This window comes from Microcebus murinus, chromosome 4 (genome assembly GCF_040939455.1).
Source record: "Microcebus murinus isolate Inina chromosome 4, M.murinus_Inina_mat1.0, whole genome shotgun sequence".
Taxonomy (NCBI): domain Eukaryota; kingdom Metazoa; phylum Chordata; class Mammalia; order Primates; family Cheirogaleidae; genus Microcebus; species Microcebus murinus.
This window is the reverse complement of record NC_134107.1, coordinates 104,524,587-104,540,362: the sequence shown is the minus strand read 5'-3', so window position 1 is coordinate 104,540,362 and position 15,776 is coordinate 104,524,587. Positions and strand designations below refer to the sequence as shown.

Sequence of the window (15,776 nt, the reverse complement as noted above, 5' to 3'; positions counted from 1 at the left end):
TTGAAAGCAACAACTTTCAATATAGAATACAATAACCAGCAAAAACATTCCTAAAAAATGAAGGTGAAATAGATTAAAAAACAAAACTAAGAATTTACTGCCAACACACCTATTCTACAAAGAAAATGTTAACAGAAGTTGCTCAGGAGAAAGTGAAATGATATTGGAAGCTCAGATCTTTGGAAGGGATGAAGACCATTGAAAATGGTGTGTTACATCTTGGTAAATTTCAGGGAACTCTAGGTCATGCGTGATCAGTTTAAAATGCCATCAGGCTAGCAGCTTAAGAAACAATCTCTCCTACCCAGTTACTATAATAGTTACTTTAAAAAACCCAAAAAAGGGCGGCTGCCGCCATTTTAGCGTTTTGTCAGAAGTGTCCACGCGGCAAGGAGGAGCCCCTGCTGATTTCCGTGCGGGCTCTTGTCAAAATGGTGAAGCTGTTTATTGGAAACCTGCCTCAGGAGGCCACAGAACAGGAGATCCGCTCACTCTTCGAGCAGTATGGGAAGGTGCTGGAATGTGACATCATTAAGAACTATGGCTTTGTGCACATAGAAGACAAAACTGCAGCTGAGGATGCCATATGCAACCTGTACCACTACAAGCTTCATGGGGTGAACATCAACGTGGAAGCCAGCAAGAATAAGAGCAAAACCTCAACAAAGTTGCATGTGGGCAACATCAGTCCCACCTGCACCAACAAGGAGCTTCGGGCCAAGTTTGAGGAGTATGGTCCAGTCATTGAATGTGACATCGTCAAAGATTATGCCTTCGTACACATGGAGCGGGCAGAGGGTGCAGTGGAGGCCATGAGGGGCCTTGATAACACAGAGTTTCAAGGTGGGATGTGTGTAGGCTGAAATTCAGAGCTGCGGTTGTGCATGAGAATACACCCTTCGTGGTACCCCATCTCCGGGACGTTTTCGGCTCTGTGCATTCAGTCCCTCAGGAACCATGGACCTTAATTTACCTTGCTGAGTTCGGACCTTCTCTTCCTTTCCTTTACTGCCCATTTTCCTATTCTTCCTATCCTTCAGTACTTCTGTAGCCTCCCATTCATGTTCTATTCTCCCAGCAGGCCTCATTGTGTGCAGAAATTGTGGTAGGGGCTGAGCTACCTCCTCCCTGCTTCCTGCCTCCAGTGGGTTTTGGATTTGGGGATGACCTTGGTGAGAGTCTCACTGCTTCCGGGTCTCTTTTTGGCCCAAAGGCTAGACCTATATAGAGTTGAATCACTTTTTTCTTTCCAGTGAAATAAATGGTTTTTCAACTTAGAAAAAAAAAAACCCAAAAAAGTAAAAAGCTAATAAATTTGAAATCTAAGGCTGACAACTACCATACTGAAGAACCGCCAATTGAGTCAAATTGGGGAGAGAGCAAGCAATCGATGTGAACTTTCCATGTTTCACTCCAGGAAACAGGTCAGATAGTCATATCTCAGAAAAGGCCAAAAGGAATTCCATATCTCTGTCACTACATGTACTCTGATTTACAAACCTGGCTTTTTTTTTTTTTTTTTTTTTTTTTTGAGACAGTCTCACTCTGTCACTCAGGCTAGAGTGCCATGGTGTCAGCCTAGCTCAAAGCAGCCTCAAACTCCTGGGCTCAAGTGATCCTCATGCCTCATCCTCCTGAGTAGCTGGGACTACAGGCACATGCCACTACACCCAGTTAAATTTTTCTATTTTTAGTAGAGGCAGGATCTCACTTTTGTTCAAGTTGATCTCCAACTCCTGAGCTCAAGTGATCCTCTAGCATCGACCTCCCAGAGTGTTAGGATTACAGGTGTGAGCCACTGGGCCCTAACCCATAAACCTAGGATTTATATGCATGAGAACAATTAAGTGTTACAATTTGATTTTACAGATAACTGTATGATACAATGGGAACATTTTTCAAAACATACAGGGAGTACTTCAATCTGATGATGGTCTATCTACAAGAGTAATTAGAAGAATACTATTTTAACTTATGTACCTACTGTGAGTCTTAAGTTACAAACTCAGGTGTGCCTGTTTATTTAGAGATCAAATTCATACTCCCCTTAAGCCTCCATTTTTCCAGGCATCAGATGTTCTTTACTGGAACTCTGTTTCCTTAAGGGAGTATCAGAATACAAGAGACTTTTGCGATGCCTCACTGCTGACATCATCTTTTTGTATGCCCATAGTTGTTTTTGTAACTCCAGAGATGCTCTGTTTTCTTGCCACATGCGGAAGGAAGATGTTCTTCCTTCCTTGCTGATTATAAACACCTTGGTGCCTGGTACCCAGGCTCTCTAGTTGCTCCTTAAACCCATTTCCTCTGAGTTCTTTGTTTCCTTAGGACACCTTAACTGAGTGACATGATTTCCAGCTCACTCTCAAAGATAACAAACTTCTATGCCCTCCATAATTTGAATCTTCCAATGTGCCATGCCCTTTTTCTTTTTTTAATATACACTGCTTTCTCCTCTCCTGAGTATTAATAGTATGTTTTTAATGGGTTTAAGTGTTTATAAAACTCAGAGATAACCATTGACTTTGGAGCACTTCTGTTTTATTCCTGTAAACATGCCTGAGATTAATAACTACTAAAGAAATGGAGCCCTAGATTCTAGTATAGAGCAGGGGAAGGGGCAAATATAAAAAGATTACACAGATCAATCTCTATAAATTAACCTGACACATTTCATAATTTATTTTTTAAAGTAATATGTACTATATATTTAAACAACAGAACACCATACAGCAATAAGAGTGAAGGATCTAAAACTACATGTGGTGATATTGATAAATTTAACAAACATCATGTTAAATGAAAGAAGCCACACTCAAAATAGTATATACTGTATGTTACATTTACAGAAAGTACCCAAACAAGCAAAACAATTCTGTGCTCTTGGAAGTTAGGGTAGTGGGGACTATTGGCTGAAATGACCATCAGGTGACCTTCTAAGGTGATTACCTGTTTTATAATCTGGGTGGTGGTCATGCAGGTCTGCTCAATTTGTGAAAATTCTTTGAGCGATATAGTACAGCTTTGCGCAGTTTTCTCTATACAACTTATTTGTCAATTACTAAGAGTCCTAAAGGGGTAGTTTTCTTTAACTGCTTTGAAAAAGTTAATGGGTCTGAAGAAAATGTCTCATCTAATTTCCACACAGGTTTTTGCTGAATAAATCCAAGATTTGACATAAACCTATAAAATTTGAACCTAAAAAATCTTTTTTAGAAAACATAGTAAGAAATGAAAGATGGAAGTTCCATGGTTAGTGGTAAAAAAGATGTAACATGTTTTCTGATGGCCAATCCTGAGAGATTGTTGATGGAGAAAATTGCTAAGCAACAAAGTCAGAAAGAAATTCCAAATATTTATGAAGTGTATTTTGTTGGAAAAAGACAATAACTAGGGTTTCCAGTTTCTTTAAAGAGATTAGAAATATGGTTTTAAAAACTTGTAAGTGACAAGATCATATAGGAATATAGTTAATTTTATTTCTAATTTTTAAGAATTAAATGCAGCTGTGACATCAGCAAAAAAATATTAATCAATAGTAATTTTGTTTCAAATGGATTGATCTTAATCAGGTTATAGTAATTGAGAATAAGATGTCTACAAACTCATTTACTAAATAATAATTCTGGTGTATTTATTTTAAAAAAATGTTTCTTTCCCTGACAAGAGTCTGGTTTCTGGGCCAAGATATTTTATCCATATGCCAACTTTCTCCTTAATCTGTTTAATCTCAATAGTAATCAGACTTTCTATTTGTATGGCCTTTTATGCTATAAAAACACTCTGAGTGAGATAAATAACCCAGTTTTACAGATGTGGAAAAACCAGGTGTTGAATTCCAAATCAAGTACTCTTTCCACTATAAGAGCTACCACGTACTGGTATAATACCACTTGTAGAAAAGCAGTTGAGTAGAAAAGGAGGTCTGTCTTGGATACATCCAAGGAAGTTTAATAAAACTACACCTACCTCTGTAATTTTTCCAAAAGGGCATTTTCACTATGGGGTTCTCCAGAACAAAATTATGTTGAGGTTACATCTTACATGTGCAACTACATCAATAACAACAGGCTGTTCATGTTTTCATCTCGATTGACAATTTTAAATATGTTAGCATAAGTAGTGTATGTGATTTCTGTCTTCCATTTTCTTTCATTGCAGTTCTCCGGAACTAAAGGACACATGGCTTACACTCCTTCAGAGGTATTTTTTTCAGTATATGTACTTTTAATCTTTAACCAGCAATGGATGAATTAAAACCTTTTCTGGCACTGTCTGGGGGATAGACATGCTTGAAGCTCTGACTTGGGTGGGGCAAAGACAATATACATAACGTAAACATTTGTACCCCCATAATATACTGAAATTAAAAAAAATTTTTTAAATAAAAAACAATTTCTGCAGAGGTGTATCCCAAGTTATTTTTCTCTCCTTAGTAGAAATTGTTCATTTGTCCTGAAAATAAGCTGCTGTTTAGATTGTTCACTAGCTGCTATTTGCTATAAATAATGTTCTTTCATTACATGTAGTTCTTACTTTCTAGGAAGGAGAGCACTGAGGTCTAGTTAGATCATTTTATGCAGAAATTAGTCAATAATATCTTCCATCTCTTTCTGTTGTCTCCAGTTTACCAACAGGAGCTAACAGTTTCATCACAGTATGTGTTAAGTTTCCATAAATGCAGGGTTTTCTGCTGAGCACCTCAGAAATCAGTTATTGACCCCACCATTGAGCATACAGAGTAAAATGATAGACTTAGCATTGTTTACTAGACCCATTGTTCTTCCCCCCTTCCTGTGCTCTCCGCCTTCCCAAGCTATGAGATATCCAAGATTTACACTGTACTGGAGAGCTAGATGAGAAAAGGTCATTTCTTTGGTTTCTCCTTGTAAAGTGTTTTATATGCTCCTGTTCCCATCAGCAAGGTGCTGGACATGTCCAGAGAAGGCAGGGCAGTGTTAAGGATAAAACATTACCCAGAGGTGCTTTAACCTGCCTGTGCTCCTCAATCCTTACTTGACATGGAAGTCCCATTCTTTTTTGTGCCCATGCCTAATGTCCTGCCATGTTTTTTAAATTCCCTTCCAACCCATAGTGTACTCTGACTTTGCTGAGTCTTCTCATCTGTCTTTAAAAACAGCATATAAGTACGTTGAAAATATTGGCAAAAGAGATTGATTTTAAAAATAAGCCATCAGCAAATTCCATCTGACTCAGTGTTTGCATTTGATTAGACACATCGATCTCGAGAAACAGAAGGACCACCCGAAGAGCATTCCCCTCAGAATCTTTATCGAGGACATGGGGAATTGTGTACATGTAAGTGTTTGTAAGCAAGAAAATTAAATTCCAAGTCCCTGCATTAAAGCAGAATACCATGGTAAAAAGAGAGACTGACAGGCAGACAGACTGTGTCTGTGCTGTGCAAGGTAGGCATTTAGAAATGCCATGGGGGAAAGTGCATTTTCCTAGGAATATCTATGTCTTTGTATATATGAAAAGTAAACCCTAGAGAAAATGAAGAAAGAGAAATTCACATTAACTATAATATTTGACATTTATGCTTGGCAAGAGCACTGCTTATCAGATGTTTCTTTTCTCCCTCTGGCATGAATGTTTCTCTGAGTCTTTTTAGTAGCAGCTGCAGAGACTTGTAGTAAAGCTGTTTCCACAAAGAGGTATTTTCAATTATTATTAAGCATTTTTTTCCAAGTTGTCACTACTTAGGGAAAAAGTGGTTTTGAAAAGTTTATAGTTTGAGATTTTATGGATTGAATTTCTCAAGCTAGTCAATGGATGATCTGGGAAGGTTGACATTTTTAAGGGATCAGCATTTTTCTGCCTCATAGTTTTATCACATTGGTCATATAAACATTAAACCCAATTTATTAGGTATGATTGGCTGGATGACTCATAGCACAAGAGCCAATATGTTATTGATGGTGAATAAGATGGAACCTTATGGATATTGTTGTGACACTATGGACTGTCATACTTCACAGCAGCTCTGCATCACACAGAATAGTTTTGTTTGTGGAAAAATATATAGTGCAAAATCGTTATGTTTTGACCAAAAGCAGAAATTATGGAAATATTCTGACAAACACCTGGATGCCAGATAATCACTGCTTGAGGGAAATATTCAAATTTTGAAACAAGAGAGAGCTTTTGTAGCAAAGTAGGAGAAAACAAAATGAAACGTTGTTTCTGCCTGCTTTGATTCAGTTGTTGTGGCAGTTGGTTACATTTAGGATTTTCATGGAAAACTCTCTGAACTTTTTTAAACACTTTCTTAATGTATGGAAAGTGTGTGTGCTTGAGAAAGGACTGATGTCCCACTCTCATTTTGGAAAAGATAAAAGATGTGGTCAGGTTGGGTGCTCTGTTTTGATCATTAGTACCCTGAGTAAGTCAAGGATGATATGATACACTCTGTCCTTTGCTCTCTGAAGCAGATTTCGTGGCTAGAGTCTCTTTCCAGGAGCCCTGCTTCCAGAGTTAATCCCCCAAATAAGAGTGCAAGTATGGGAAGTATTATCTTTGTCCTTCAGTTCTGCACAACCTGTCAGTGAATTCTGCTAATATGCAACAAAATAGCCACATGTTCAGTTTTGTCTATTTATTTTGTTATTTATTAGCCAAAAAGCATTATCTGCTGAAATTCATTCGTTTTGTCTACCAGAAAGGCATGCAGGAAAAATACACTTGATATAATTACAAATTTGAACATATGTGCCCAGTACTAAAAAATTATGTTAGAAACTAGGTAATTGGAAGAATAGATTCTTTACTTTACAAAAGATTCATGAGAGTGTTTCTTTAAATGCAAGTGTTTTTAAACTTAAAAAAAAATGGTGAAACACTTACTGAAATTAAGTCTTAAGTTAAAGCCTAGTATGTAACATATCTCTGACACTCTGGTAGAAGACAGACACGGGGTTGGGTGCTCCAAACCCTCCCTTGTTGGCTTCTGAGACAATTTTGCATAATCTCTGTGGCTGTAAGGAGTACAATTTGAAATTAATGCATTTAGAATACTTTTTTAAAAAGTAAAATTCATTTAATAAACCACTTTTAGGGGCAATTTGTCATGTCAAGTAATTGTCTCATAGAGAAGAAATACTATTCATGGAAGAATAAGTGATAAATTATCAGTGTATTTAACTTAGCTTTATTTTTATATTTTTAAAAATATCATTCTTTCCATTTCTGCTACTTATTTGTGCATTTTAAGCCCTAACAAGGACACAGCCCTGATAACTGAATTCTTATAATTATCATATATAAAATATATATATATAGCAAAAATATTTTTTTTGATAACATAACATTGTTTTATATTTAAATAATATCCTTTGGAATTCAGCAACCTATATAGATATCTAAGAATCTTGCTAGCTCCTTTTCTGCTGCTTGCAAATGATCTTTTTAAGTAGCAATTCTCACTGTGGTTTAACAGAAAGCTGTTACAGATAGATTATAGAAGATTCTATGTCAGAGTTGGTAATAGGATTGAGCTTTCTGAAATTTTCAATTCTTTCTTCTAGATTCGTTTCTTTTAAATCCTCTAAAGATTTCAACGATGAAAATCTTAGTAGCCACAGTGTATGACATGTAGAAAGTACTTAATAAGTAGTGGTTTTTAAAATTCTAAGCTTTAAATGTTTATTGTAAGTAATTATTATTCAGATTTTACCTAAACTGACTTTATACCATGCAAAGAAATAAAACCTTGTACTGTGAAAACAATACTGAGGGAAAAAATAGACATTCAGCTTCTCCCTTCTTTTATTACCCATTAGGTTGTGGAAATACAATTATCGAAATGAGGCAGTTGACCAGCCTCAGTGATTCTTCTTCTTTTATTTTTTTTTTGCTTGATTGGGAGCTAGATCCCTGTACTCTCTCTCTGTAACATATTTAGTATATTTCTTACTTGCTTAATCTCTTATATTTTGGGCCCATACATCTTTTAGTTTAAGAGAAATTTTTTATTAAAAGGCATAATCTATAAGGGAATAAATGTAAATTATAATCATTTGTGTTCTACTTAAGTCTTGTGATTTATTCTTTCCGTAAGAAATAAGAAGTGTCTTTGGACAATCATTTGACAATAATTATTTCTTCACCTAATTTAAAAATCTTTACTTATAACTGTATTTCTTATTTCTTTTTTTCCTACAGTACAAAACTATCAGAGTAAACAACACAGATAGAACAAATGAAGTTATCCACAAGTTATTGTCAGTGCTAGGGGTAACTGTAAGTTACTCTGCTAGATAATCTTAATTAAAAACAAATGTTGATAGCTTAAATTCATAGAAATATTATCCTTTTCATGCTAAGACAGCTTCTATCAGAGATACCAGTCATATTTTGTTCCCCAAAATGTAGAAATTAGGGATAATAAGCTTTAATATCAGCTTAATATATGGGTGCTGTTCTTCTATTCTTATTTTAAAACTGATGTTAACTGAAAACCATAATGACATTGGACTATGAATTAAAAATATAATTGCATTTTAGTTATATATACTACATACCAATACAAAACATGTTTTGGTATAATATTCTTTTTTTTTTTTTTTTTTTTTTTTTTTGAGACAGAGTCTCGCTTTGTTGTCCAGGCTAGAGTGAGTGCCGTGGCGTCAGCCTAGCTCACAGCAACCTCAAACTCCTGGGCTTGAGTGATCCTTCTGCCTCAGCCTCCCGAGTAGCTGGGACTACAGGCATGCGCCACCATGCCCGGCTAATTTTTTTTATATATATATCAGTTGGCCAATTAATTTCTTTCTATTTATAGTAGAGATGGGGTCTCGCTCTTGCTCAGGCTGGTTTTGAACTCCTGACCTTGAGCAATCCGCCCGCCTCGGCCTCCCAAGAGCTAGGATTACAGGCGTGAGCCACAGCGCCCGGCCGGTATAATATTCTTAATAAGAAAGTTTCAACCTCCTCTGTCCTTGCTACTTGACACTATTTGACTTCTCCTCCCCACCTAAATATCCTGTTATTATCCCAAGACCCAATGAGTCTGAGAATGATGAATTCTCAAGGATGTGCCTGGTAGTAGAATTTTTACATAAAGTCACATTGGCTGGCTATAGGTCCTGGAAATGACATGGCTAGTACCTCTAATGAATTGGTAAATAAAAGCACAACTTAGAATTAGATCATGGATTTGAAGAGGTTTAGTGTGAACATCACACTCTTCCCTGTTTTGCTTTTAGCTTCTGTCCCTTTCTGTTTTCTGTGATAGAGGTCAGTTTTGTTGAAATTTTAGTAGTGGAGAAGATTGGAATGTTTTGAGGATGAAGTAGAGGAGAGAGAACTGGAAGGTTCTTCTCATTGCTTCCCTACCAGTTATATAAACACCATACAATGAGTATTTTTATTAACGGGAGTCACTTTCAGAAGGACTTTAAAAACACTGTTCCTTGAATGAGATTCTTTATAAATATTAAAGTAAGTACACTATTAGTATTATGTGCCATGACACATATTTAAGACATGCCATAATATTATAAATTGTGTTTAGATTTGCTTGCACACAGTGCTGTAGTGAACCCTTAAGAACTTAGGGCCACCAAAATTTCAAATAAGAAATCCAATTGCTTTATTAAATTTAGTAACATTTCAAATGTAATTAAGTGTTATATGCACTGAGTAAAGCAGGCATGTCTGCATTGATTTCTAACATATATGCGTATATTTTGGAAGAGAGTGATAGTAGTTTTGGGGGTAGGAAGGGAGATTAATGATATGATTCATTTTCTTATCTATGTCTTACCTTTGGATCAAATGATCAAGCTGCCCAATCCCCCCTTCCCTGAAAAATTGTATTAATTAGTAATGAAGCTGTTTGGTTACACCTGTTTTAAGGGATTATTATGATGTTTTCAGATACTACATAAAAACAAAAGATTTTTATTAGGTTACTCTTCCTATTTACAATAAAAATTTTGGCTAGGGGATGGGGCAAGGATGAAGTGACAAACTGAGTGTTTGGGATGGGGGAGGGAGAGTGGTTTGTATGGTATGCTTCACAGTCAGAACCCTCCATTGTAATCAAGGTAGGGTCATGATTTTTAATTAGAAGTTAAAGGCAAGGGTATGAAATATTGCCAATAAATTTATTATGTTCTAGCTTCATTTAAAAGATTTTTGTTTGATCCCTCCTAGGGCATTCAGCAAAATCTGTATAATTTAGTGTTATTTCTTTCAAGTGGGATGTAGCCTGTTGCTAAGTTATAATTCTGCTAGTGAACAATTTTATTGTTGTCCCTGACTGGGCCTATTCTCTAGATAGATCTCTTGTCCTTTCTGTCCCCAAGAGTAGAATTATCCAAACTAAAGCCAATGCAAACTATGCCAGCTACCTATCTCCTCAAAGCCTCTTGGTCGGTCATTCTTCTCCTGCTCAGAAGCAGCTGAGCTAATAATCAGCCTTTATCATTTGCCTTTCTAGTCATGGACACAGCAGTATTTGTGGCTTTCTGGATAAGAAGGTTGTCTTTGTAGGGGCATGTTGGAATTTAAGTCTAATATTCTCTGAGAAGTCTGGAGATACAGCAAAAGTCTGGACTCTAAAGAAGAAATTAGCCTTGTAGAACCAGGGAGTTTGTTCTTTGTAAAAAGGCCTATGATTTCAGATTCCATGGGCTACCTATCTAGTGAGGGCTGAGTCCATTGCAGATTGTGGATCCCTAGCCCTCACTGGAAGGAAAAAGGCAGGATTCCTTAGTCCCCTGTTAGGGAATGAGGAAAGGGAGATTGGTTGCAGGAATCAACACTTCTGTCTTAAAACACCATAACCACCCTCATGAACCTGATTAGCATTTATAGTTTCTAGGATTTTCCTTTTGCAAAGCATAAAAATGCCAAAATATGTCCTTATTCAGGTACCAATTGTGAAACATTTATTGTGACCTTTAATCCTTTTATCTCCAAGGGTTGTGAGGGAGATTACCAGTTATGCATTAGTTCTGGGAAAGAAACAGCACTGTACCCACTAATTGGTAAGTTTTTGCAAAAATTGAAGTAGCTTTGATTGTGTTTTAATTATAATTCTAAGTGTGTCAGAGAAGTGGTCATATGGTCCTAAGCTAAACTACTAGTAAATAATCTCATACGATATTCATTTAATAAATATATATCAAGTGTTTACTGTGTACTAGGCAAATAATATCTCCTCATTCAAGCAGTTGATGGTATAGCTGAAGGGAGAAATGTAAATTTTCCTCTCTGCCTTTTCACTTTACCAAGCAAGACCTATCTTGCCAAAGTTTTAAAAAATTTTTTCTGTAAGAAAGCAATATGGATTAGTATCCCTTTTTCCTATTTTTCACATTCCCTTTATACATTTATTTTTCATATTCAATTCTTGAATTTCCTGCTCCCTTTCCCAACTACATGTTGCCTCTATGGAAGATAATCTCTAATCCAGTCATGCATGTTAATCCACCAGTGCACTACCTGCTCTGTGCCCAAATGTGCCCAAATTTAGGCATCATAAAGAAAATGAGATTAACCCATTTGCTATTTCTCTAGCCAAATTTTCCAGCATTTATTTTGAGGAATTATTGGTAAATAGGTTACACTTCACCTTATTTAAATCATTTATCTAAAAATGTATTTCTTGATCAGTATTTTATTCAGTGTGGTGAACAGAAATAGAGCAATTACAATAAGGGACAGTATCTGTAGCAAATCTTGAGATGATGACAACGGTAATGATGATGGTGACGATTTCTGTTAACAATCTTAAAATGCTTACTACCTGCCAGAGATTGTACAGAGTATATTATATGCATTATCTCATGTAATCCTTTCATTTATCTGTGAGGTCACCACTGTGTAATTTAGAGTGTTCCAAGTGATCTGAGAAATCTAAAACCAAACTTTTCTACAAAGTGTATATACTCAGAATATAGATATGCACTTAGTATATGCATAGAACTGAGGACAAACTCATCATCATTTCTGGTTTGCTTTTAATGTCATTTTTGTAAAAGCCAATGAGCCACTAAGTCATCATTAAAAATCAAATACTAAACATAATTGTTTCAATAAAATATATTAACTTAATTAAAACTAGGTAGATGGTAATTTTTAGGCTTAAAACAGCTCCAAGCTTCAAATTACCTCTCACTAAAAATCAATGGGTCATGATCCATGAATTAGCAGCAGTTCTTAATTGTATATTGTCATTTTAATGTGCCTTTAAAGCCTCAATTGTAGCTCACCAGCTGGCTATTTTGATAAATAGATTTTGTTTTATTGTTGTTATAAATGAAAGCCTTTTTTTTGCCCTAATCCATGGAACTTGCTATAGTAATTGATATTAATGGAACATTGACATTGTATGCCTATGCTAGGTGGAAAAGGAGAGTAAAAATTCACTGAGTTACATTCAGTAATAAATCAGAAATAGAAGGGAACTTACTCCCTGTACTTATAAAAATCTATAGCACAATGTTATTTGAGGATTATGCTGAGAAGATGCAATTATTTAGAGTATTACAGAGCAAAATATCATTGCAGTCAGGTGTCCCAGGGTTAGGTTATATAGTTGGTAAATTTCTTTTTGCATCTGTTTGTGTTTCTGATGCCCTGCTCTCTTCCTTTTAATTATTGCCTATGTACACCACCCTCAGAGGGTAGCGGTAGGAGGGAAACATAAATCAGATTAGTCCCAATGCTCTTGAGTAACTCTAACTATGTAACTCATAAAAAGTAATGAAATGTCTTTTTCAGACAAACACCATGTGGTAGATAGTAGTAATGACAGGGATGCTTGACACATGTTCCTATTATTTAAATAATTTTAGCCACTAATGTTTACTTATTGATCCTGATAACACTTGTGTGATAGGTAGGATAATTGTTTTAAGTCATAGATTTGGGGCTGAGTGAGGACATAGATTTGCTTAAGATTTACAGATCTAGTTAATGTCAAGGAAAAAACTAGAATACCTTTAAATATTAGATGCAAACATAGGAGGAGTCATTGTTATGCAACTTACAAACCAATGTGTGCATTCATTCCAAGCAAGATAGTCTTTAAAGGTTTTTCCTTGTTTTATCACCACCCCCTCTTAAAATTACCTTGGTAGGAGCACACCTGCGTTATGTAAGTATGTACATGATTATTCAGTCAACAAAAAGAGTCTTTATAACAAAACTACCAGGAGTAAATTGTAGTATATACTGTTTGTAGCACACATGGTCACAGCACCGGTCAGTCTAAAGTCTACATTTTGATTTTTTTAATGTAGGCCATGAATATCCCTATGGGATTAAAATGAAGCATCTGCGAGATAATGCAATCCTGACAGGAGGCTCAAGGGACCCTACCACTGTTTTCAACTCCCAAGAAGCCTTCCTCCTAGAAGAGCTGCCAGGAGAGAGGCAGTGCCAATTCATCCTAAAGCCCAGATTCCTGGCTGCAGCCCAGCAACTGAGAGGTGACTTGCTTTTCCTTCTTCATAGAATCTTCTTTCAGGAAAAGTTTTCATTTCTGAACATAAATTTAGCACAAAGGCAAAGACTCAGACTTCTGGCCAGATAGGGCATTTTTTTTTTATTTTTTTTATTTGCTAAGTGTTTTGAAAAGAAAGATGAGGTTTTAGAGGAAGATCGTTTTATAAGTGAGCAATAGGCATGACTGGTTTATAAACAGCAGCTGGTAGCAATACACTCTGTCCCTTCTCTCTTCACCATTCTGTTCTCTTTATCCTTCTGCCTACTGCAGAGTCTAAGGCACCAGGCAATGCTGCAGGTGCCTCTACGGTGATTTCTCTGGAAGTCTCTTCTTAGCCTACTAATCAAATATGAATTTCCTGCGAACATAATAAAGACTCTAGAAGGCTAAAAGTGAAGTACAACATAATAGCGTCAAATTTATAATTTGTCCTAACCTAAATTTGAGTTTTAAGCTTTCAGTCTGAAAGTAAGATTGTATAAGAAACAGAAGAAAATAGATACTGAAAAGTATGAGTGGGATAGTAGAAAACTGATGCTGAATTTCTGCAGCTGCCTTTGTCAGTTTGAACTAACTGGGCTTTGACTTTTAGCATATCATTTCCTTGCAGATTAATCACTAACAATTAATGGTTAGGTAAAAGCTCATCAATTGCAGTTCAATGAATCTTAAGATATGTAAATCTTCTTCTTGCATTGAGGTTGGGAAAACACTGCTGGAACTATAGTTTGAATTTAGAAAATGTATCTTCTATAAATTTGTGTAGTAATTAAGATCTTGCTTTTTTCACTTTCATTTTATTCTATTTCATTTTAGTTTATGCTTTTTAATTTCAGCATATTACAGGGATACAGAGATTTAGATGACTTATATTGTCTTTGCCCTCCCCGAGTCAGATCTTCAAGCCTTTCCATCCCAGACAGTGCGCATCACACCCATTAGGTGTGAATATACCCATCTCCTCCTCCCCTCTCCCACGTGCCCTACACCCGATGAATGTTACTACCATATGTGCACATAAGTGTTGATCAATTAATACCAATGTGATGATGTGTACATGTGGTGCTTGTTTTTCCATTCTTGTGATACTTCACGTAGTAGAAAGGGCTCCAGCTCCATCCAGGATAATAACAAGAGGTGCTAGATCACCATTGTTTTTTGTGGCTGAGTAGTACTGCATGGTATTCATATAGCACATTTTATTAATCCCCTCATGTATTGATGGGCACTTGGGTTGTTTCCACATCTTTTCAATTGTCAACTGTGTTGCTATAAACATTCTAGTGCAGGTGTCTTTTTTAGAGAAAAAAATAAGATGCTGCAGTATCATGATACACATGGCACTTGAAACACTGTCAAAATATTACAGGGTCACTACAATTTGTAGTGCCCTAAGCAGCAGTGCAAACAATGAGAGTGCCACATACTGTCTCTGTCACAGCTTCTCAACTCTGTAATTCAGTGTAAAGAGAAAGCAGCCATCAGCAGTAACTAAGGATTGCCTGTGACTGTGTTACAATGAAATTATTCTGGACAGTAAAATTTGAATTTCATATAATTTTTATGTGTCACTAAATATTATTTCGATTTTTCAACCTTTTTCAAAATGTGAAAATCATTCTTAACTTGCTGGTTATCCAAAGTGTTGGCAGGCCAGATTTGGCCCAGGGAGCATGGTTTGCTGCCCTCTTTTTAAATGATTAGAATGCACAGCTAATTAACCACTTTGGTACGAGCGTTGACTATAGTTGATAGCCACAGATGAACGTGCACAGCGACTTTAGCCTACAGCTGTGATATGAAGTCGCACAGCCAAGCGTCGACTTTAGCATTAATAACAAAATTTCTACAACAGTACTCCAAATTGAGGCAATACAACCCCTGTACAACAGAGACTCTGTCTCAAAAAATAAATAAACAAAATTTAAAAAAAAAAGAAGAAGAAGAAGAAACAAATATATCGAGTTTTGACTAATTGTGGCTTCTTATTCTGGTGGTTTAAAAATTAAATATTAATTGTTCTCAGCCAATACTTTAATAGAAATTATCTATTATTCTCAGCTAAAACACTAATACAAATTATCTCCCTCTTTTATGTTCCTGCTAACACTGGAAACAAGATATGATTTTCTAAATAGGGAAACATGGCAAATATACGCTATCTTAGGAGTAAGTAATTTAAGAATTTCTGAAGTCTGAGGAATGTATTGTGTTTTTATTAAAATTTATTTGAAGATACAGCATTTTGCTATGTTGCCCAGGCTGGTCTTGAACTACTGGACCCAAGTGATCCTCC

At 36.1% G+C, this 15,776-nt stretch overlaps 1 pseudogene; it reads left to right on the top strand.

Annotated features, from left to right (window-relative positions):
- The first annotated feature begins 356 nt into the window (after positions 1 to 356).
- Positions 357 to 1,104, top strand: LOC105881623 (RNA-binding protein 4 pseudogene; annotated as a pseudogene).
- Positions 1,105 to 15,776: the final 14,672 nt, after the last annotated feature.